The 25,421-nt window shown below is 44.1% G+C and overlaps 1 protein-coding gene across 31 annotated transcripts in view; it reads right to left on the bottom strand.

The window, feature by feature from the left end:
* Positions 1–25,421, bottom strand: part of PIP5K1B (phosphatidylinositol-4-phosphate 5-kinase type 1 beta) — a 221,687-nt gene that overhangs the window by 153,613 nt on the left and 42,653 nt on the right. For 7 of the 31 annotated variants that reach the window (XM_065550498.1, XM_065550497.1, XM_065550510.1 and 4 more), the window contains exon 1: positions 13,596–13,928. The exons of 2 other annotated variants lie outside the window; for them this stretch is intronic. The gene's annotated coding sequence lies outside the window, so the exon portion shown is untranslated. Of the gene's footprint in view, positions 1–6,609; positions 6,719–7,766; positions 7,879–9,709; positions 10,190–13,595; positions 13,976–14,011; positions 14,209–25,421 lie in introns of those variants that run through there. 22 more of the 31 variants (XM_065550514.1, XM_065550511.1, XM_065550506.1 and 19 more) reach the window with 14 other exon arrangements.

The following is a 25,421-nucleotide window of genomic DNA, read 5'->3' as shown; positions in this document are numbered from 1 at the left end:
ACAGATACACATAAGCTTAAGATTGGCGCCCCAACTGTTACTTACCCAAAACAAAATAAAGAGCCTGCGTAATGGTTGCAGAATTTGGCCCCAAGTGACAAAAGTTTTAGAGTTGTTTCATCGTAATTATTACTGTATATCAGAGGAATAAACTACATGAGTTTTCCAGTAATTAGTCTTGAAAACACTTGCTATAATGCATTTCTCTTTCAAAGACATAAAAATAAGTACAATGCAAGAATATGGTACTGGAAATCTATTTTATTCACTAAAATAATGAAAATAAGCAATCACCGACTTAGATTTATGTACACAATAATACCAAGGCTTGGCTTTAATTACAGTTTCCTCTAAATACCTTAAAAGAAAACACTATGTCAATGTTCTTTAATTGCCGTTGCTTCAGACAGAATACAATTCACACTATTAAACACAGTAGACAAACACACAAAGGATGAAATCTGCAAGGCTGTGCGCGTACTGGAAGGCTTACTACATCAAACTAAGTAAAAGGTATGTCTACACTACCCGCCAGATCAGTGGGCAGCAATCGATCCAGCAGGGATCGATTTATCGTGTCTAATCTAGACATGATAAATCGACCTGAGCCCTCTCCCCTCGACTCCTGTACTCCAGCGCCACGAGAGGCGCAGGCAGAGTCGACGGACGAGCAGCAGCAGTCGACTCACCGCAATGAAGACACCACGGTAAGTCAATCTAAGTACGTCGACTTCAGCTACGTTATTCACGTAGCTGAAGTTGCGTAACTTAGATCGATAACCTCCCCCCCAGTGTAGACCAGGGCTAAATCATGCTCTGACAGTAGAAAATTATATTTGAATAACAGCAATGACTGTAAAACATACATATGTATTCACTAGGTATATCAGGCTTCTCTTGTTAAGATCTTAACAAATTTTACAAAAGTGGGCTAGCATTATTATCCTCATTTAACACAGAAGCAACCAGTTCTGAAGCTAGGGCTCTGATCTCATGTCCACCGATTTCAGTGCAGGAAGATCAGGGCCTAAACAACTTGCCTAAACTCATAAAAAGATAGGAATGGTTAAAAAAAATCCAAAACTTCTGCATCCCTAGCCTTTTTTTCCCCATTAGCATTTTTCTTCCTATTTTCCACCACAGCATTATCACTGGTGCAGCTCCACTAGTGGTAGCTACAATAGAAGAAGTGCTGTAGACAGGCTGCTAGCAGCCACCAGCATTTTAACTACTTGACAGTGTAGTTGCAGAGCAGGGCTAGATAACATGCTGGTTAAAACACCAGCAGTAGGTCTCGGGTTTCCACCATCATCATCAGTAGCGGCCACACTGACTAAAGGCTCCCTAAGCCAGCCTTAGGTTCAGTGCAGGCCAAAGCAGTTTCACCTTCAGAGAGAATCCGGGCTTGAGTATATAGATAAAATAATCACAAAGCATGAAAGTTAAGGCGGAATTAATGTAAATCAATCTCTGGCTGTAATATATCTTCCTTTATTCTTAGAGATAAAAATCAATCCCCTCATTTCCCCAAACACAGCCCACTACCTGCTCACCTAAGTAACTGAAGTGCTCCCTTCTCCCCTACCCCTCAACTCATGGAGTTTGACACACTGGATCGATGTAAGCATGGATCCAGAGTCAGCTCCTTCAGCTGGCTGTTTTGGGACTGACCCCACCTGCAATACACAGGGATGAACACTCTCTTTTGCCCTCCTGCCAAGTTCCCTCAAGTAGGGAGAGTATGGGGTTTAATTGTGTGAAGTCTGCATGGGCCCTCCATGCTTAGATTAATTTTATACATTAGAGACATGCACCTAAGAAAGTTATAGGTTTTGTGCTGTCATTTTCCCTTTGGTGAAACATCACATACAGATTACTCCTGGGGGAATTCTGTGCTATTGCGGAATACAGAATTTTGCAGAATTCCCTGTTTCCCCCAAATCATTTCTGGCTGCCACGAGGGGCCGCTGGACTCTGCAAAGCCCAGATCGCAGTGAGCAGAATGCCCAGCCTGGTGGGGCTGGTGGCTCCATGCTCTTTGATCCTCATTCTTCCAGGGACAGGAGAGGGCGTGGGAGACCCAGCCAGCTCTGGCAAAGAGCGAAGAAGGGCTAGGCCACACCAGACCATGTCTCCCAGTGAGACAGTAAAAACGTTGGGGGTAGTAAAGGCTCTGGGACTGCTGGTGTCTGGGCTGGGCTGCTCCATGGCTGGGCTCTGTGAGGAGGAGGGTGCTGGTGTCTGGGAGGTGCCCCTTGGTTGGGCTCTATGGGGAGGGGGAATGCTGGTGTCTGCTCTGACACACAGCCCCCTCCAGCACCCCCCAATTGGAACTGGGTTGCTGTAGGGGTTTCTTTAACTCTCTAGTTGTGAAGGAATCTTTTTTGTTGTTGTCTGTATTGACGACATACTTGACGACAGGTATTTTGAAATAAAATTACCAAAATAATTGAAACTGGACTGATTACATTGCGTTCTTCTGACAAATAAAATATGCAGAATTTTGCAGAATTTTTAATTTTTTGGCACAGAATTCCCCCAGGAGTAACAAATGTATATAAACCTGTTGCTATCACTTACCTAGTGGGATGCTGGTACAGTATACAACCACCTCCCTTCTCCATTAGCTCTTCCATACAGTACATTTTCCCTGAGCAGTACAGAGAACAACTGATGTTTACTTGAAGAATGATGCCCATCTTATTGCTACTGTTGACAAGACTGACCTCCTCTTCCCCTCACAATTCGTATATGTAACAGAGGGGGAAAAAATGGTACATTAGAGGAACTGAAAAGCAAGCAAAAGGATACCGCCCCACTGATTGATGTGGCCACACCAAAAAAAACAAACCAAAACAAAAAAAACTGTTTTAGGTTTCTGCAATCTTTTATTATGGGTTACCATGTGCTTTGTAACTGTTTTTTTTTTTTTTTAAGACCATGATTAAAGTGATACAGGACGTAAAAAGCAATGCTGAATTACATGAACTCTTTGGAACTAACTTGTAAGTTGGAGGAGCTGGGAAGGATTCCACAGACTTGTGCTAAAGGTGACTACAGTTAACGATAATTATGCAGATGCTCATGTCTGTTTAATAGTAAATGAGTGAGCACTCAGAAAGGTCAGGCAGCTGTTAAAAAAAAAAAACTCAGTTCACAAATGCTAGCAACAAAAGATAAGGGGTCAGATTCTCTGGCAAAGCATGGCTGCTTTGTTTCATTACAGCTACACTTTGGCCCTAAACCGATCTTAACAAGTCCATGGAAGATTACCATGCAGTCAGTATCACTCCTGTGATATAGAACTGATGTAGGGGTTAGGGTTACACCACTCCTCTACTCATCGCTGGGGAAGCAGGCGTATATAGCAGAGGTGGGCAAACTACGGCCCGCAGGCCACATCCGGCCCGCAGGACCGTCCTGCCCAGCCCCCGAGCTCCTGGCCCAGGAAGCTAGCCCCTGGCCCTTCCCCTGCTGTTCCCCCTCCCCCACAGCCTCAGCTCGCTCGGCTATCAGCGCAATACTCTGGGCGGCAGGGCTGTGAGCTCCTGGGGCAGCGCAGCTGCAGAGCCGGGCCTGACCTGGTCTCTGTGCTGCGTGGTGGTGGCGGCGGCGTGACTCGGCTCCGGCCGTGCAGCGCGGCTGGAGTGCCACCAGCCACCGGTGCTCCAGGCAGCGTGGTAAGGCGGCAGGGAGTGGGGGGGGGGGGCTTGGATAGAGGGCAGGGGAGTTCGGGGTGGTGGTCAGGGGGCGGGAGTGTGGATAGGGGTCGAGGCAGTCTTGGGGGAACAGGGGGTTGAATGGGGACAGGGGTTCCAGGGGGGCAATCAGGAAGGAGGGGGGGTTGTCTGGGGCGACAGAGGGCAGGGAGAAGTGGGGTTGGCTGGGGCAGGGGTCCCGGGGGGGGGTCCCTCCATCAGGAATGAGAGGAGGGGTTGGATGGGGCAGCGAGGGTCCAGGGGCTGTCAGGGGACAGGGAGTGGGAGTGTGTGGATGAGGCAGGAGTCCCAGGGGGGCAGATAGGAGATGGGGGCCGAGCCACGGCCCCCTCCCCTAACCCGCCCTCCATACAATTTATGAAACCCAATGCAGCCCTCAGGTCAAAAAGTTTGCCCACCCCTGGTATATAGTGGCTTGGTAGTGGACAGAAGCATGATTGGGACACCCATCCAAAGATCTACATGGTGCATATGTTTTCAGCCCTGTGGAGCAGTTATAGCCTGATGTCAGTTAAAGCATATGGAGCAGAAGAAAGCTTGGTACATTGAAATGTTACACAGGCTTTTCTAAGTCAACTGAAAGCCTCAAGGAACGTGTAAGATGTGCTCAGTTGCAACCTTACTGTGACAGAAGTCAGATTTCAAAGATATCCAACATAATCTAGTACCCACGGATCTTTGTCAGGAGAGGCTAGAAACCATCTCTCTTTCTAGAGAAGATGTAATTCCCCAATCACATCTCAGATCACTGGTGTGGTTAAGAATGTCCCATTAATGTACATTACCAAACTTGTAGCTAAGATAAGGACTTCCCTTCTCAGAGCTACAAGCTTAATTATTATCCACCATACATAAAAGGAAACGTACCAGTCTTCCCAGTGTGCATATATAAAATGCACTCTATAATCAGAACTGTTAAACTAGGTGTCAGACTGTCTAATACAAGCTAGCGCTGCAAAAGCAATAGAAAAAATATGAATGTACTTTATTTGAAAAATACAAAGTTAGTCAAATTGATTATTCTATAAATCATTTGGATTGTTTTTGTAAATTATTCTATAAATAGCAGCTGAACTTGTCAAATACTAACAGCTAATGAAGCTACTTGAATTCAAGTGGTAGTGACCTGTGTTTCTGCAGTACAAGAGTCGGAGTTTTACCCTTACTTTCACCATGAAAGTAACTCATGGTGGGCAAAACGATAACCATGAAACCAACCCTCTGTGAACATGGATTTGTACAGTTTGTTTTATTAAAGAGACTTTAATCCCAGGTGTTTCACTGACCAAAAGACGAGGAGGCCTTATAAACACTGAACACGTGCACATCATCACAAAATCTTACCAAATATTAATCTATCTAGGCACTTGTAGGATTCCCTTCATTGCAGCATGTGAGCACCTTAAAAGTACATCAGACACTAAATAGATTGGACAGTATTTCTCCATGGACAGGTCAAAACAATTACTATTTGTCTGTCCTTGTTTCCAAAACCCTATGAATTAACTACAGTGCACAACAAAAGACAACATACCAAAAGAATATCCAGTACTTCATTAAATCCTTTTTTGGCTAACAATAGAAGAGCTCCTCACATTGCTCTGTTTAAGTAGAAAACTAAAGAATGTGAGTTCTGAATGCAAACACAACCTTCACAAAGCATTTCGATTATGTAAAAGTTACAAGAGCCATCTCAACCTAAATTATTTATAGCTCTGAGCTATTGGTCTTTTGATTTCCAGCTTGGGAAAGCCAAATCTTAAGCAAAAAGAAAATGAAGGGAAATGTAATTTTTTTTTTTAAATGTACACCTACATGAATAGCATGAATAAAAATTTAACACTTGGATTCTGTTAAAAATATCCCTCTGAGTTATGTGGAAATACAATTGCTTTATTATATAGCCCTAAAAGCACTAAAATAATGTTGCCTTGTCTCTGAATATGTAATATAGATGAAGTTTCTGCTAAATGTATGGCATCATCTAAAACTAATTATATTCAAGTCCAAAATTTACATTTTCTTTAAAACTATACAAAACTTCAGTCTTTTAAAGAAACTTCTTGTATTTTTTCCCCTGTTTTTTATTCTGCTATTTGCACTTCAATCCCAAAAGAGAAACGAAAGAGCATATTTCAAGGCACCTGTTCAACACGGTGATCTCCCTCTAGTTTTCTACTGTAGGTTTAGAAATGTATAAGCTATCATAAGAATTGTCAAACTGGATCAGACCCACCATGGTTCATCTAGTCCAGTATCCCATCTCTGACAGTGGCCAGCACCAGATGCTTCAGTGAAAACTGTAGGAACCTTGTAGTAAGCAGATGTAGGATAATCTGCCCCCCTCATTAGGTCCCATCCTGGTCTCCAATAGTCAAACTAGCTTGAGCCCTGAAGCATGAAACAAAATCCAAGTCTGGTTTTCCACGGCTCCTGAGAAATACCCACTAATCTTTGTTATTTTCTTTTTCACCATTAAAGGGATTGTTAGATTCAGTTTCCCAGCGCAATAAAACTAAAAATAGTCAAAATCTGGCAACAGATAAAACACACAAATTATTTTATTGAAGGGTATTTGTTGCATTATCATGCTTCTATTAAAAACAAAACAAAATCAGAAGCTGAGGTCTTCCATGAAAAGGTTTCCTATTTCATAGCCAAAACATCTTCTGGAATAGTTCTTTTCTTTCTGTTTTGAATAAACTGACTAAATTTGGTTGGACTGATCTCTCCTCCCCCAAGTTCTTTTGTCGGGGAGAAAACAAAACAAAATTTCTGGGGATTTCTTTTTGTAAAATAGCATGTGTGTATGTCAGAAAAAAATCTGGATTAGTATGCACTTAATAAGCAATAAACTCACAAAACTCCAGTCCTGCAAAGAGATACATACTTATCTTTGTGGACTGAGCAGCTGTGTTGACTTCTGTGGGACCATTCACAGTGCATAAAGTTAAGCGCATGCATGAGTTTTTCCAGAATTGGGGAACGAGGTCCAGATCCTGCAAAGATTTACATACAAGAGTTTGACTGCAATGGGATTGCTTACATATGTAAAGCTAACCACATGTGTAAGTCTTTGCAGGATCAGAGCCTAAGGCTAGGTCTACACTACCCGCCTGAATCGGCAGGTAGAAATCGATCTCTCAGGGATCGAATTATCGCGTCTCGTCGGGACGCGACAATCAATCCCCAAATCGATGCTCTTACTCCACCAGCGGAGGTGGGAGTAAGCGCCGTCGACGGGGAGCCGCGGAGGTCGATTTTGCCGCCGTCCTCACAGCGGGGTAAGTCGGCTCCAATAGGTCGAATTCAGCTACGCTATTCGCGTAGCTGAATTTGCGTATCTTAAATCGACCTCCCCCCCCCCGTAGTGAAGACCTGCCCTAAGTAACTTTCAACTACCTGAAAGCCAGTTTACCACAGGTGAGTGTGAGAAAGACTCTAAAGCAGCATTTCTGTGCTTCCAAGTCTTACACAGCGTGTGGGGGGGGAGTTAACAGGCTGAGTGGCTGCATAAGAGAGAACCTTCACTCCTGCCTACAAATCACAGAGCAGACCCCATCCCACCCCTGAATAGGCTGGCTTAGAAGGGGCCATAGGCAGGCATAGAAGGGGCCATAGGCAGAAGAAGCAGAGATTCTAATCAGCATACACCAAGGTGGATCCACTGACTATGAACTACCATACAGTGGGTGTAGAAGGACAGCCATCTTTATTCTAACCCAGAGGCTGAGATCAGCTACAGAAGGACTGCATTACAGCCTGTCCCTGGGGTGAGAAGTTGAATTCCTTCCTTCCATCCATCCACCCCCGGTTAGTCATTTGGAAAAAGCCAAAGCAATCAGCTACACAGCCCATTTTCAAAACTAATAGGTGAACTATGCAAAATTCCTATATTTACACAAATGAAACTGCATTTGTGCACACGTACCAAATAACTGCTTATGCAAACAAGCTTGTGCACACAAATACAAGAATTTGCACATGCAGGTAATGAACATTACATGGAAATGAAGAATTTTAAATTTACAAAAGGAGTGCACCCACCTTTTGCACAATTCCTGTGTTCTGTCTCTTTTTGAAAGTATGACTTATGATGTGTACTTGCTGACAAAAAAGTTGCTTTACAGACATGGAAATTTGTTTGTTCAGATTAATCCTTATCTTGAAGTTAGGGAATAAAATATTAAGATAGATGCTTTCAAAAAAAGTACCCTGTAAGTCCCATGGGACTTTGGAGCTTTTTGAAAATTTTACCCATGCCTTTGATTTTTATAGATTTGTTTGTCAATATGGATTATAATTAAGCCCTATACTGAACTGTTACTCCTGAAATGGGCTTTTTAAAAATTTTTAAACCTAACGAGGCAACTATAAAAAATAAAGCTCATTATTATTGGCTTCTGTCCACTTAGGATGGTTTTGATGTTCTTTCAGGAGCTCTAATGCTATTAAACCATTTGTTTATATGGCTACTGTACTACTACATTGTTTTTATGCCAAATCTTTGACAGCACTTACACCAAAGGATATGCATATCACCAGATCTGAGAGGAAACATCAACAAGCCTTACTTTAAGTGCTAACAAATTTTATTCCACAGTGACATTGGATAAACTTTCTTTTTATTCACTCTTGGACACGGAAAATCTTGACAAGAGACAAAAAACTTTGGCTGGTTATACAAATTAAAAACAGAAGGTTTGACTATGCATGAATAAATTAATAGCTATAGCCCCTTTCACAGCTAGAAAGTTATTACCTTAACAGCCTGATCCAAAGCACACTGATTTCAATGGAAAAACTCGCATTGGCTTCAATGGGGTTTGGCTCAGACCCTAAAAAATGCAACGAACAGAATTTTGAGACAAATTTTTAGCCTCCTTGCAACTTTGGCTAGGAAAACTGGCTTGGCATGAAAATGGTCAGATTTACTCCGAAGGAAAATGACTTTTTTCCTGTTCTCTCTAACATTACTTTTAAAAGTTACCCCAATTAAAACTAATGACTGTCCACATTTTCTTTGGGTCCCTGATAAGTTATTACTGCCCCTTCAGACTTTCTAAAAAGAAACCTCTCTTTTTGAAAACTAATGTGTTAACTACAATTGGGGGTGGGGAGGGAAGCTTGTAGTTAAGCAAAGTTATTGTATCTAATTATAATGGGAGGGTGTACACAAGTATAACAAAATGTCAAATGTTAGGAGAGTGTGGCATTTTGTGGACTCATTCCAGTAGTCAGAGATTTCTCATTAAACCCAACTCAGCAAGAGAAAAAACTGAATGTCACTCCCTATACCTCTCATACCAGAGAGCCAAAGTACTGAGGTTAAACCAGCTTGAAGGGAAACTGGCATGAGGTTCTCAGTAGAATTGTGAATACAATCCTGCCTCAAAGATTTGTTACAAAATAAAAAGAAAGCTGCAACATTCATTAAGAACCATCCATCTCATACAATGAGTAAGGCAGGTGTCCTGTAGAAAATATGGTCTATGATTCTGTAATACAAGATATAGCAAACTGTATATACACAATATGACAGAGTTAAGGGTGTGCTGATAAATGTCAGAATAGGAGTTGAGTACTTAACTTTGCAGATTTAATGTTCTTGTGTTGCAGGTTTTGGGGGGAGGGAGGGACTTGTATGGAAAAATCTCACACTGCACATTTAAAAAAATATATAGATATAGATATACACACACACACACACACACACACCTGATGTTGGTAGGTGAGTAATGGGGGATAAAGAGGAATACTTACAATGACTCCAACTGTGCCATTTTTCCACACCATTTACTGCAAATTAAAACAATACTCTCAGCACATATGTTGGCTGCTCTCTCCCCTCCTTAGTATAAAATTAACAACACTAGCTGATTTGATGAATAAATTACACTGCGGTCTGACCGTCTGTGGCATACATGTAAAGCGGATTGGAATTGGGAAATGTGCGGCCTACAGGAGGATGGTATGGTTCTTTGACTCACATTGGGAGGATGAATAGGGAAGGTAGAATGGAATTTCCCGTTCATATAGGGAGGGCAGATGGGGTAGTTCAAGCTTTCTGCCTCAGAGGGAATGGGGGAAGACTTCTGTTTCTGGATTGTAAAGTATGTGATGAAGATGAGATGTGTAGTCTCTTGACCATAGACAGAAGCTGGAATGGGGGAAGAGGGCCAAGTCTGTATAGGGAGAGTAAGAATTGAAGTGTTAGTACCCCAGCCCAAAATGAGCAGATATAACAGAAGACAGCCTGTGAGTGAGTCTATGGGCTATACAGTGGTGATTTGAGAAGCTATGCAGCTCATGTTCAAAATGTATATAACCCGGTGTGAGTAGGTATAAAAGACTTTCTCTGTTTCATAGGTTCATGCTGGGCAAGGATTGAAGGACAGATTTAAAGTTGGTTTTGGAATATACAATATTTCATAAGTGCAGATTTATTATATTGTAAGTGATTGTTGGAACTGTGGTTGTATTTGAATACACATCTACCTTCCCTTAACTACTTATTTCTATACTTCTAAATGCCGTTACTGAATATTTTTTAGTTAAACTTTAGCTTCTTTGGCCTACATATGTTTAAACTTTGGTGCCAACTAGCCACTAAGGGTAACAAAGGTTTACCCAGCTCCTTCTGTACTCAAAATATCTTAAAGCACTTTACAAAGTCATAAGTTAAAACACTGGCAGTACAGTGACTGCAGTAGGCAAATAAAACAACTATTATGCACTTAGTAGCAGCTCCCAATCCTGCAACATGCTCAGCACTTTGTGGGAGCTGTGCAGCACTCCGATCTCTCACTGCAACAAAAAAGTTGAAGGACTCAGTGCCTTGAAGGAGCTGATCAAGCACTAAAAGAGGGAATGTTGCCGAACACACCAGGTTCTTCCCTGAATTCTTTGAGCAATGCCAAGAGACTTAACATCCATTGCTTTTTGTATGATGCAGCTCCATTACATTAATATCCACTCTCTGGTTATGCATGAGATAATGAGCTATTAGTACTATATAAACAAACTCTAAACAAACCACCAAAAAGGTACTTTTAGAACTTCCGGTCAATTCTGCTGGTGTCAAAAAATCAGATGCGTTGGTTAATTTATTTGGGTATTAGATACGAGAAAAACATAATTCATACATTTCACACAATTTTAATCACATGCTTAAGTCCCATTTACTTCAATGAGACTTAAGTGCAGGCTTAAATACTTTGCTATAACAAAGTCACAGACATAATCCTGCATCAACAAGAAAACAATGGCAAAAATCCCATTGGCTTCAACAGATGAAGGATCATTTCCCAAACTTGTTGATTCTCCACTTATGTAATGAGGGGGCATGGTAGAAAAATGTGGGATGGGAATCAAAATTAGAGTAAAGAAAAATGTTTCTAAATGCTTTATGCTTAGTAACTACTTGCCATGTATGAGCTTTTTCTGGGGGTTTTAATTATAAAAGCAGATTTGGAAAACAATGTTTCTCTATTCAGACCTTTTCCATTAGCTGTAGACAGTTCTTCCTGAATTATATTTTTCAGGTGCCTATGACACAAAGATTTATGTACCAAAAACCCCATGAAAGTTGAACGTATTGAGGAAGAATATGTTTGAAAAATGCTGAAAATGCCAAAGCAGCCACTATGGCTACCATGTCAGCAGTACATGTATTTTGTGCTCTGAAAATTTCTGTCTAGGTCACAAACTAAAGTTCTTAAAGAAGTATTCTTCAGAATTCTTTTACCATTATGTTAAACTCAAATTCTCTCAACAGCCAATATTCTTTAAATTAAGTTTAAGAGAAAAAAACCCCTCAAATTCTGCTTTGAATTGAGTCCTTCCTGCATTATTGAAGATCAGCATAAAACATTTACAGAAACATGTAGTTTGTTTTGTCTCTGAAAAGGAGAACTCTGTTTCTTCACCTCCAGCAACATCCTTTTAAAGTGACATGAGCCAACCACTACTGACATTTTCTTTAGGAGACCTAATGCGACATATTTATAGATTTTTGAAGCAGTAATAAGCAGAGCAAATACACGTAGGTTTGTTTTTCATATGGTGAAGAGGAAAAACTCTAAGTACACTCCAGATTGATATTGACTACCTAAACAGTGCATCAGCTGGTTCCAGGAAGCACTGCTGTTTTAGGTAAACCACCCAGTGATACTCCAAGATAGGTCTGCTATATTTATGAGACTGTTTCCTGTTTCAGGACGTTATTCAGCAAATTTAAAGTCTTAAATCCATCTATCACAATTGCCTTAGTCCTTCTCAACTCTTCCAAACACTGAAATAACTAATCAACACAGATTCACACCATAACCCCTATCCTACGTAGATTTATGCATATGCTTAATTTTAAGCATGTGTGTAGTCTCACTGAGTTTCAGTTTAAGTTAAGTCTGCAGGATCAGGACGTAATTCATGTAAAAGCCTTGACTTCTCCAACCCCTGAAATTTAACAAAAATTGTTATAGACTTATAGGAAGTTTGTCAAGTTCGGAGATATATGTAGATTAGACTGTAGTGGCATTCTTTTCAAAGAGGACATAATATTTTAGGACCAGACCTCCATGCATATATCAAATCTTACTGCAATTATCATCAGGCTACCAGCCCTATAATCTATGCATGGATTCGTTAAGGTGTGGGTATATAATTAGTATACATTCTCTTGTTCACGAGAGTATTTTCTCAGTACACATTGAAATTATTTCAGATTTATATTAAGCCAAATAAATCATTATTACCTCACTTGTGATTCCCCTACTTAGAAAATCTCTATTAAACAATCTATGTAAACCAATCTTCTATATACTGTTACATTTTAATGAAGATGTCTGTCCTTTTACCAGACTGCTACAGCAAAGGTTGAGATTAGGGAAGATAATTTTCTGCTGTGATTACAAAACTGTGAAGTAAAGAACTAATTGTTGCTCTCTCCATGTTAGTATGTTTCAATTACCAGAAGGCAAAATTCTGGAAAACACAAATCCTTAAATACCTTGAGGTTTACAATGACCTAGCAGCACTATAGTGTTTGAGGCACTTAGGGCCTCAATATGAAGGGGTTTGTGCTTGTTTTGTTGGAAGTAGCAGTACAAATTGTAACTTGTGTAAGAGTGTTAATGGAGTATTATTCTTGTTCCAGAGCATTGATTTTACTGTCTGACACGGAACAAGGTAGCTAACCATCTAAACAACTTCCAAGAACCAGGTTACAATCCACCCCGTCAACCACAAGGCAACAGCAGAGACGGATTAGCACCTGCAAGGATAGCAAATAAACAAACCTGCCTTTGTAACTGAAACAGCGGAACAATTTGTACATTTTCCATCTCCCTTCCCCCGGTTAACCAGCGCAGGGTTCAGTATCAGTCTGAAAGGCGTGGGGTGGGGAAAGGCTTTGCAGCATTTGATGTCGTTACACCACCACCCCACTTGTTCAATCCGGATCCACAGCTAGCAGTGAAAGGAGTTGGACGGAGCCTCCCCGGCGACATACAGGGGCCCATGCAACCCCGCTGTTGCACGCCGCCACCCTCTTCCCCACCAGCAGCCACCCCAGCCCCCTCCCACTGACACCATCCCTCTTCTTCACCCCGGGTGCCAGCCCCCTTCGGTGCCCGGACAGCCCCTTACTGCCCAACCCTCGGGAGCGGCGGTGCCCGCACAGTTCTCCCGCTGCCACCCACCCCTAGCCAGGCTGCTGCCTACGAGTCCCTCCCGGCTGGCAGCCGGCAGGACCCGGCCTGGGAGGGGGCGGAGGAGTCCGGGTCCCTGAAGGAGCAGCTGTCACAGCCCCGCACCGCACCGCCCCCGGAGAGAGCAGCCAGGCCGGTCCGCAGGGGGCGAGCCGCGCGCACTTGCCTCTGGCCCGGGGGCTCCGCGCTCCAGCCCAGTTGCACCCCCGCGGTGAGTTCCGGGGCTGTCGGAGCGCTCAGCGCGCCCAGCCGTGGCAAGCTGCAGCCTCCGGCTCGGCTCTGCCGCCCTCTCTCTCCGGGCTGGGCTTCAGCCCGCCGGCCCGGCGTGGAGAGGTCGGTCCCGTCCCTGGGCAGCGGTAAGACCCCGCCGTCCTCCTGCTCCTGCTCCTGGCAGGCTGGGTGAAGTTACGCACCGAGCCGGCCCGGCCTCCCTCCCCTCCAGCCCTGGTGCTCTGCGCGCCTCCCAGACACAGGGCTGCGCCGCCGGCTGAGGCCCCGCCCGGCAGCAGCCCAGGCTCTTCCCCTTCCTCCTCCCCCGCCCGGCTCGCACTGAGCGCCGGGCTTCATCTCCTCCCCACTTACCCTTCGCCAGCCCTCAGGGGGAGTGGGGCTGCTTGGCGGCTGCCGGGGTGCCCCTGTCCAGGCCACAGTTGCACGCCTGCACCCAGAGGGGGGGAAGGTTCCGCGAGGTTCCCGCACTTGTGGCCTGGAAGGAAGGAATGTTTGGGGGAGAGGGGGGTACGTTGCTGGGAGGAGATACACGCAGCAGGTGCGTAACTTCACAGCGCCAGGATGGCAGGTGTTTAACACAAACCTCTCCTCTCTGCATCACGCAGCTGATGTAGAATATGGCACCCTCTCCAGGCGCTTTGTTGTCTCCACCTCCTCTCTTGCCTTATGCTTAGATTGTAAGCTCTTTGGGGGCAGGGAATTGTCTTTTCCTTCTGTGTTTGTACAGCTGCTAGCACAAATAGAGGACTCTAGATGTTCCTGTTGTACAAATATTAATAATAAATATAATTTTAAATGCAATAGGATATTTCATATACTATATGTTAGGCCCTTGTGGTCTGTTCATATTACAGTATGATCTAGTGTAGTGGTATGGAAACTCTTCTAGTCACACCCCCACCCTCACCCCCATTGTGCCCCATTGCCACCCTTGCAGCTGCGCTGCTGCGGGTGATGGTGCTACCTTCAGAACTGGGTGGCTAGAGAGCAGCGGCAGCTGTGTGAACCGTTCATGTTGCTTGTGGCATGGCAGGACTATTTTTTTTAATCCTGCTCTCCTCCTGCCCTACAATACTCATTCTATTTTTATTCCACTCCTGCTATTATGGCAGGGGGTCATGTGGGACCTGCAGGATCCCAGTTTCTTTATGCCCCAGTGAGAGAAGCTCTTATGTCCCCCCAGGGGGTACACCCCCCCCCAATTTGCACACTACTGATTTAGTGGATTGACCATGGGACTGGAATCCAGGAACTCCCTGAGACAATGACTTATATTAATGGCTTTGGGGAAGCCCTTTAAACTCTCTGTTCACCCATTAGAGCTAGCAATGCAAAGAATTGAGGTTTAATTAATGTTTGTGCAGTGCTTTGGTGTGCAAACCATTATGGAAGTGCAACATTATAAAAATGCTCACATACAGTAATACAAATAGTAAATAATTATTAGTTTATTTTTAGAAGGAAGAACTATACTTCTTCCCATGATTTCATGACCTGTCTGTAAAACCAGATTAAAACTCTATACTTGTGTGAATGTTTGCTGTATGGGTATGTTCCCAAACTCAGAGAAGTTCAGGAGCCATTTTAGATTTCTTTCATTCCCAAAGCAAGGGAATGTCTCTCAAAACTAAAAGCATATGTATATTCTGAGGTGATACCTTCAAAGAAAGCTACTTTTTGTGGAGAAGGGTATTCAGCAAAGAGGTACACCCTGAAGCATAACTAGCTCACAGCAAAGTCATTCAGGTGAGCCCTATCCACTCTTACAAGGCTCAAATTCCATCCATGAACTTCTCCACCACATCCTTCACCTATCTCAAATGATTCTGCCATACCACATAGGGGTATCCATTTGTGGGACAGAGGAGGCAAAAAGGCAACGCCCAGAATGATGCATGTATGAAGGAAGTTAAAGAAACCAGGTATGAAGATTTCCTGTTAAATAGGATGGGTGGGGTGGGAGGAGCTTGCACCAACCAGTGCGGTGATCAAGGAAACATCTGGATTACTTAGAGGGCTCAGCTTATCACCATAAAATGAGCTATTATGTCATGTTTCAGAGTAACAGTCGTGTTAGTCTGTATCCCTCTCAGAGTTGGTAAGACAACTCCCACTTGTTTATGCTCTCTGTATGTGTGTATATATATCTCCTCAATATATGTTCCATTCTATATGCATCCGAAGAAGTGGGCTGTAGTCCACGAAAGCTTATGCTCTAATAAATTTGTTAGTCTCTAAGGTGCCACAAGTACTCCTCTTCTTCCTATTATGTCATGTCACTGGAGCATGAACAATGAATGCTACACTACCCTTTGAGTGTAAGCAGCCATAATTCAAGAAGCTCTCTCGGGAGGTTTGGGCCCATTTTTATTCCTTGTTGAATGGACTCATACTCAGACCGCACAAACTAGATAATGTTATCTCAGTATTTACTACTGTAAATTAGTGACATCAGATATGCTGACTCATGCATGAGGAATTACAGAAAGTGCAAAGGGAACTATACAAAGTATGTTTGTGTGGAAGACCTTGTATCATTTCAAAGTCCTGCTTTCATTTCTGGTTGTTCCTTTCATTGGGGTCTTTATCTTCAGTAATGCTCACAGTGACAGGCAAGAGAGAGAAGTTGCAGCCTAGGTTTATCCAGTGGACTAGTTATCCAGTTCAAAGCCTCCTTAGGTCAGTCTAGGGAGATAGACAGCTATTGGCAGTAGCTTCTGGGCCTCTCATCTCCCCTTGTTTCCTGTAGAGGCAGGGAGGCCTACCTTGCTTCTCCTGTTAGTAGTACCACTGTCCTCAAAACACCCTGGACAGGAAGAAGAGCTGCCACCTGCTTGCCCTGCACCCCTCCTTTTGCAGTCCCCTCAGAGTGGCAAATTTGTTTCATATTCCACCAAAAGTCTGCAGTATAGCCAACAGCAAGCATTCAAAAATCAGGAGTCAAATCACCAAAACATCATCATGAGACTAGGTTAAAAAAATCATTTTACATAAGTTATTTTCTTTGTGAACCACTAGGATGCACTCACTCCACATTTACAAGCTTTACTCCCCAACAGAAAGCTAGGAAGTTACTTTGTTTAAATAAAGCTGAGATGAATGCAATCTTTTTATTCCAATAACTGGTGCTGTAAAAAAACAAAAACACTCATGATCAAAAGAACTCTTGATAACATTGTAGGAGACTGGGATGGGGGAAGCAGGGCAGACAACTCTTCCTGCTTGTGGCGCTCCAGAGAATCATCCTGTAGTAGGAGGAAGAAGCTGATGTGATCCTGTCTGCCTCAGCAGGAGTGAGGGGGAGCTCAGGCAGCTGGAGGATGCCTTTCACCCCCACATGGTTGCACTGTTTGCAGGGATTAATAGTGCTTTCAGGGGATAGTAGAGGTGAAGCCCCTTTTTTTCTACCCCATTAATGCAGCATTTGGTGAGATTACAAATTTGGTTGATAAAGGTAATTGTATTGATGTAATATACTTAGATTTCTGTAAGGCATTTGACTTAGTACCTCATGACACTTTGATTAAAAAATAGATTGACATAAAATTAACCTAGCACACATACAGGTTAATATTTTTGAAAGTTTGAGGGGAAATGGTTGAGATATTTTTTATGTCCTCCATTCGGGGAGCCCTGGAGTGACATCCCCTTCCCCACAGGAACAGCCATGAGGTTGCTTTCTGCTGATACCAGTGAAAATCCAAGGGCACTCTGTTTCAGGGGGTGGGGGTGCTATTCCTAGTTTGGCACAAGAGGCTCTAAACCCCTGAAATAATCTTAATTTTTAGAAAGTTATTCTATAGTGCATTTCCATGCCAGATTTCACCCTTCAACACGCAGCTGTATGGCTCTTCCCAAAGCCTTTTTATTTTTAAATAATGGAAAATTATTTTACCTCACTCTCCTCATACTAAAAAATATCTCAACCATTTCCCCTCAAACTTTCAAAAATATTAACCTGTATGTGTGCTAGGTTAATTTTATGTCAATCTATTTTTTAATCAAAGTGTCATGAGGTACTAAGTCAAATGCCTTACAGAAATCTAAGTATATTACATCAATACAATTACCTTTATCAACCAAATTTGTAATCTCATCAAAAACAGATATCTAGTTTGATACAATCTATTTTCCATTAATTCATGTTGATTTACATTAATTACATTACCCTGTGTGGTGGGGTGAACCAGGCCCCCAGGCCCGCTGCTGGAGGCCTTGCAGCCCTGCTACCCCCAGTCCTAGAAAAGGGCAGTGGAGAGGTTTCTCCAACCTGCCTACAGTGGCTGTAGGGGACACAGCGAATTGGAAAGGGGCTGCAGGGAGCAGCCAATCAGGGCCCAGCAGACTAGAATAAGAAGAGCTGCGGGGCCAGCATGAGATCAGTTGCTGCTGGGAGCTGGAGGAGAGAGAATTGTGTTCCTGGCTGGCTGAAAGAGCAGTAGGACCATGGATAGCTCAGTACTGGCAGGGACTGGGGGAGCGAGAAGGAGCTCTTTTCTTACTGCTGGTCCTGAGTAAAGACTGAGCCCTGGGAGGGCTTCAGGAAGATAGCATCTCCAGGAAGGAAGCCCTGGGGCTATGACTCCATATCAGGGCCAGAACTAGTTAAAGGGCCTGAGCCTAGGCAGGGCTACAGGGAAAGAAAGCCAAACCAAGGGGTACTGAGTTAGGGCCCTCCTGTCAGACTGTTTCCCTGGAAGGGGGTTTTATTTCACATACAGCAGTAGTTCTCAAACTTTTGTATTGGTGACTCCTTTCACATAGCAAGCCTCTGAGTGCAACCCCCCTTATAAATTAAAAACACTTTTTTATATATTTAACACCATTATAAATGCTGAATGTAAAGCAGGGTTTGGGGTGGAGGCTAAGAGCTTGCAACCCCCCATGTAATAACCTTGCAACCCCCTGAGGGGTCCTGACCCTCAGTTTGAGAACCCCTGACATACAGACTGTGTGTGACTAAGTTGGAGGACTGAGTCACTTGAGGACCCTCCACAAACCGAGAGAGTGTACAGGCACATGCCTTTTGAAAGTCTGAGGTGCATGTGACCCCATTACATCCTCCTTTATTCAATTTGAGTTACATGAATAGCGTAACTCAAATCAATGTAGCTTAGATCTACTTACCACAGGGTCCGCATTATGCAACCCATCGACTCCCCTTACTCTTCTTGATCTGGTGGAGTACAGAAGTCGATGGGAGAACGCTTGGCAGTCGATTTAGTAGGTCTTCACTAGACCCGCTAAATCGACCGCCGATGCATCGATCGCTGCAGCATCGATCCTCCAGTAAGTGTAGACAAGCCCTCAAAGTTATTTCTCATCAGAGGAAACGTGCACTTGGTGGAATGGACTAAATTTGTTTCATTGGAGCCAATGGGGCCTTGGTTTGTTGAGCCTAGACTCTCCCCTGGCCCCACTGGCTGCTTTTATAAAACTAGACACTGTTCTTAAGGGATTTCCTTGCTTTATGCTGACTAGTTGCAGGGTTAGTTTTTCTTAACTAAGACGATGATACCTTGTTGAACATTTTCCACTCTCTTCAAGCACAACTCAGATCAATGTGAGCTCAGCCAAGAGAATCAGTTCTTGACCCCCTTCTGAAGAAAGGAACATACATGCTTAAGCTGCTGATGTGATGCTTCCCAGGGGTACCCAGAGTTGTATGGCACCTCACTACCAGCTGCCTTTAGCACTGTGCCAGCTGTGGATCAGCTCCCTGACTCCAGGGCCGGCTCCAGGCACCAGCCCAGCAAGCAGGTGCTTGGGGCGGCCAAGGGGAAGAGGTGGCACGTCGGGCCGTTTGGCGGCAATTCGCCGGTGGATCCCTCTCGGAGGGAAGCACCTGCCGCCGAATTCCCACCGAAGAAGAAAGCAGCACGGTGGAGCTGCCGCCGGAGTGCTGCCGATCGCAATTGCAGCTTTTTTTTTTTTTTTCCACCGCTTGGGGCTGCAAAAACCTTGGAGCCGGTCCTGCCTGACTCTACCAGCCTCTATCAACACAAGCCCTCCCATTTGTGCCTCTGCAGGACTTGCTCTCCCTGTATGGGTTAGTGACAGGCACATGCCAACTCCTGAGCATCCCTCTGGAGTGCTCAGCCCCCATTCCACTGATCACTCACAGAACGTTCAGATTCACTACTCCCAAAGGAATAGTGTACAGCAGCTTGCAAGATTCAACGCAGGATCATCACTCTACTTAACACACTGCATATACACCGCTACCTCGATATAACGCGACCCGATATAACATGAATTCGGATATAACGCAGTAAAGCAGCGCTCCGGGGGGGGCGGGGCTGTGCACTCCGGTGGATCAAAGCAAGTTCAATATAACGCGGTTTCACCTATAACGCGGTAAGATTTTTTTGGCTCCCAAGGACAGCGTTATATCGAGGTAGAGGTGTATAATGAAAACTAGTATAAATTTATTATCAAAGAACAGAGATTCAAGAGATAGAAAGTAAGACTATTGGAAACAAATGGTTACATATAAAACAAGATCATAACGTGCTTTCTAGAGCCTTAACTTAACAAACAAGATAGGTTACCACAAGTCCTTTTCACAGCATTTGACTGAGATCCCTTCCCATAAGATCAAGCTGTCTGGCTGCTTGTCCTTACAGATTGACAGAATATCTGGGGAATCATCAGCACTCCAGATATAGTTTCAAAAGTTAATTGTCTCACTCCCAAACAGGATAATCCTGACCCTGTTGGTTTTGTTTTTTCCTCCAGCCCTGGCAATTTGTTGATTAGCATTTTGCTCAAACTGTAAATGGGCATCCATTGTGAAACATACAATATTTAATTTCCACATGACCAGCCAGAGTGAGACAAGCATCTCTTCCCCCCGCCTGTCAAAAGTAGGTGAATTGCCTTTTGGTGACCTGTCTTCACTCACAAACCCAGAGAACAAATTTTTAATATATATATACACATAACTCTTCACATATTTGCTGTATAAACATTTCACAATAATTATAACACCTGTGACATAGGCTTTTATTAGAGACTTTAATGACATTCTCTGATGGACTAGTATGCAGATATCAGACCCTGGGATCTCATATGCACCCCTTTCCCCTCTGTCTTTTGGCATCAAGAGGACCTTGCGTCAGCAATTCTAGTATAAGCTTTCTTTTTGGCTTAACTGTAGAGTAAAAGTATACATATATTTGATGGTGCTGATGTCAGCCCTGGGACAGGAAGTTCTCAATATATAACTAGGTCACTATTTCCTATATTTTGAAGACAACTGGCTGATCTAGGCCATGTCCGTAGGGCTGGCTTGGATATGCACGTAACCAAAGTAACTATTTTTCAAGGCCTACAGATGGGTAACTTGGTCTGCTGTCAGTCCAGCACTTTGCAATTCTGGATGGCCTGTTTGAGCACCTGAATGGAAAATATGCTTATAACAGTGGACAATATTATCAAGGTGCAGATGCCAGTCTCTTCATAGCTGAGAACAATGACACTGTATCCAGCAGTGTCTTCAGGTTCTGCAGAACGTTGAATTCTGTTTGCAACCAATCCTGCTTCAATTGAATTCAATTTTGAAATTCTCACTGACTCCAGTGGGAGCAATTTCAGGCTCTTTGTGCTGTACAGAAGACATATTCAAGGTAATAGAGTATCAAGAGCTACTATATCAAGGTGAACTATGGAAAGTCAGAATAATCTATGTTCAAAGCAAGGAAACCTAAGTCCTTCGGGATCCATTCCATTAGTACAGTAACAGTTTCCTAAGGTAAAGGAACAGAATCTTCTGTAACTGTATAGAGGGGAGATATTAAACAGCACTTCTCACCTTTGCCAAATATTATGCTGTGTAACTACTGTATAAGTAATGGAAACTTTTTTGTCCATTATCTTGTAGTGAAGTGGTTGTCAGATAGCTAGCGGCCATTAATTCCTTGCTAGCTTTTGTGCTATTGCTTTGGGAAGGTTCCAAACACCAGTAAGGGATAATACCAAGAGAAGAATATTTTCCTTTTTATTTCTCCGAGTTCTCACGTACTAGACAGGGATACCCTACTTGACTTATTTTACTGGTTGCTAAAACTTAATTTTGATTCTGTTATGATTAGTTTATTATGTTTATGGAGTTACTCTTTCTAGACGTGATCAAATAATTCATAAAGAATAATTTAATCAATTAATTTCATCTCATAGGTGTACTGCAGAAAAAAAGCACAGAGTGTAATTCTCAAATATATCAAAACTTTTTCATGTGTACAGCTAGCTATGTGAAATCTGAGCTATGTTGCTTACTCATGATTGGCCATATAAGTTAGATGATATCGATTCTGTGCCTTAATTATATGAGTGTATATCCCATAACCACTTTCTGGGGATGATGCTCAAAGAAAGCAAGTTCAAAATATGCTTTCCATGAGCATTCCTCCTGTTCAAAGAACTCAGGTGAATCTTGGTAAAAAATTAACACAAAACTTGGCTGAAGTAAATGTGTTTAAAGACTTGAACAAATATTCATAGCACATCTTTATACAGCATTCTCCTAGTCTACTTTTTTTAGAAGTAACGTAACTGAACTCCTTGAACCAATTAACTCATTATATAATAATAAAGCCTTTTGCATATATCCTTAAGCTAGATTGTGGAATTTACACTGAAGCTTGGCTTTATAAGAATGTTACTTATTTACTAATAATGCCCATACACTAGCATGCATAATAAACTATATTCATCTATCACAAGTGGACTTTAATATTATTGTTTCCAGTGTTGTTGTCCCAGGATGTTAGAAAGACAAGGTGGGTGGAAATAGTATCTTTTACTGGACCAACTTTTGTCCGTAATTGCACTTCTTCTATATAGTTTGAAATACAAAATTATACAAACAAAAAGTGCAATGTGACAGGATAGCACCTATATTTTCCCATAATTCTCAGTACTGGCTTTCAGCCATACAACACAATCTTTGTTCTTCTTCCCTCTGAAAGCCACACCTTCTTTTCAAGGGGCAGAATCTAAACAATCTCAGCTGCAACCAACTAACTCCATTACGATGGCATCTCTCTGAGTTGTCTGTGAATCCTGGCTTGGAATTAGCCCCTGTGAAACCCCCACACTATTGTCTGGCTCCTCTTAGGGTACGTCTACACTACGAAATTAGTTCGAATTTATAGAAGCCGGTTTTATTGAAATCGGTTGTATACAGCCGATTGTGTGTGTCCACACAATAAAATGCTCTAGGTGCTCTAGTCGGCGGACCGCGTCCACAGTACAAGGCTAGCGTCGACTTCCAGAGCATTGCACTATGGGTAGCTATCCCACAGCTATCCCACAGTTCCCGCAGTCTCCGCCGCCCCTTTGAATTCTGGGTTGAGATCCCAATGCCCGGATGATGCAAAACAGTGTCGCGGGCGGTTCTGGGTACATGTCGTCAGGCCCCTCCCTCCCCCGTCACAGCAACGGCAGACAATAGATTCGCGCCTCTTTACCTGGGTTACCTGGGTTTCCTGTGCAGACAACATGGAGCCCGCTCAGCTGAGCTCACCGTCACCATATGTCCTCTGGGTGCCGGCAGACGTGGGACTGCATTGCTACACAGCAGCAGCTGCTAACTGCCTTTTGGCGGTAGACGGTGCAGTAGACTGGTAGCCTTCATCGGCGATCTGGGTGCTGGCAGCCGTGGGGCTTGCCTTTTGGCAGTAAATGGTGTATTACGACTATTAGCCGTCCTATTACAAGTCGGGTCATCGCACGTTAGCAGAGTCTTCCCCGAGCAGCCGATTGTGCAATAGGCCTGAAGACCATCGTCATACGCCGCCCCGTATTTGCTGCCAAGCACCCAGAAAGATGCCGAGGGCTATCAGTCACGCTGCACCGTCGTCTTAAGATGTAAAAAATAGATTTGCTCTGTATTCATTTGCTTCCCCCTCCCTCCGTCAAATCAACGGCCTACTAAGCCCAGGGTTTTCAGTTTAATCTTTGGGGGGAACATTCTGTGTGACAGTTGTTTGTGTTTCTCCCTGATGCACAGCCACCGTTCTTGATTTTAATTCCCTGTGCCTGTACGCCATGTCGTCACTCAGCCCGCCCTCCCTCCTTCCCCTAGTCCGTCAGATACTACGTTTGCGCCACAGCTCAGAGAGCCGAGAAGCCGTTCGCGCCTTTTCTTTGAATTCTGGGTTGAGATTCCAATGCCCGGATGATGCAAAACAGTGTCGCGGGCGGTTCTGGGTACATGTCGTCAGGCCCCTCCCCCCTCGTCACAGCAACGCAGACAATAGATTCGCGCCTTTTTACCTGGGTTACCTGTGCAGACAACATACCACGGCAAGCATGGAGCCCGCTCAGCTCAGCTGAGCTCACCGTCACCATATGTCCTCTGGGTGCTGGCAGACGTGGGACTGCATTGCTACACAGCAGCAGCTGCTAACTGCCTTTTGGCGGTAGACGGTGTAGCATGAGTGATAGCCATGGGGCTGGCAGCCGTAGGGCTGCATTGCACCAGCCCCTTGCCAGGCGATGGTATATTATGACTGGTACCCGTCGTCATCGTATTGGTGTGGCTGTCAATCATGGCCACCTGGGCAGACATGCTACTGTTTCGATGATGATGGCTACCAGTCGTAATATACTATTTTCTGCCAATTGCCCAGTATTGTCTGCTAAGCACCCAGAAGAGGCCGAGGGCGATGCTGGGTGCTGGCGGACGTGGGGCTGGCAGACGTGGGGCTGCATTGCTACACAGCAGCAGCCCCTTGCCTTTTGGCAGATGATGGTATTTTATGATTGGTATCCGTCATCGTCATACTGGTATGGGTATGGCTGTCACTCATGCTGCACCGTCGGCTGCCACCTTAAGATGTAAAAAATAGATTTGTTCTGTAGTCATATGCTTCCCCTTCCTCCGTGAAATCAATGGCCTGCTAAGCCCAGGGTTTTCATTTTAATCTTTGGGGGGACCATTCTGTGTGACAGTTGTTTGTGTTTCTCCCTGTTCCTGTACCTGTACGCCATGTCGTCACTCGGCCCTCCCTCCCTCCCGCCCTCCCTCCTTCTCCTGGTCCATCAGATACTACTTTCGCGCCTTTTTTCTGACCAGGCGCCATAGCTAGCACTGGGATCATGGAGCCCGCTCAGATCACCGCGGCAATTATGAGCACTATGAACACCACGCGCATTGTCCTGGAGTATATGCAGAGCCAGGACATGCCAAGGCGAAACCCGGACCAGGCGAGGAGGCGATTGCAGCGCGGCGACGAGAGTGATGAGGAAATTGACATGGACATAGACCTCTCACAAGGCACAGGCACCAGCAATGTGGAAATCATGGTGTCACTGGGGCAGGTTGATGCCGTGGAATGCCGATTCTGGGAAACAAGCACAGACTGGTGGGACCGCATCGTGCTGCAGGTATGGGACGATTCCCAGTGGCTGCGAAACTTTCGCATGCGTAAGGGCACTTTCATGGAACTTTGTGACTTGCTGTCCCCTGCCCTGAAACGCCAGGATACCAAGATGAGAGCAGCCCTCACAGTTGAGAAGCGAGTGGCGATAGCCCTGTGGAAGCTTGCAACGCCAGACAGCTACCGGTCAGTCAGGAATCAATTTGGAGTGGGCAAATCTACGGTGGGGGCTGCTGTGATCCAATTTGCCAGGGCAATGAAAGACCTGGTGATAGCAAGGGTAGTGACTCTGGGCAACGTGCAGTCAATAGTGGATGGTTTTGCTGAAATGGGATTCCCAAACTGTGGCGGGGCCATAGACGGAACCCATATCCCTA

The sequence above is a fragment of the Chrysemys picta genome, chromosome 6, assembly GCF_011386835.1.
Source record: "Chrysemys picta bellii isolate R12L10 chromosome 6, ASM1138683v2, whole genome shotgun sequence".
Classification (NCBI taxonomy): Eukaryota; Metazoa; Chordata; order Testudines; family Emydidae; genus Chrysemys; species Chrysemys picta.
Note: the sequence above shows the minus strand (reverse complement) of the source record. Positions and strands in the feature narration are given on the sequence as shown.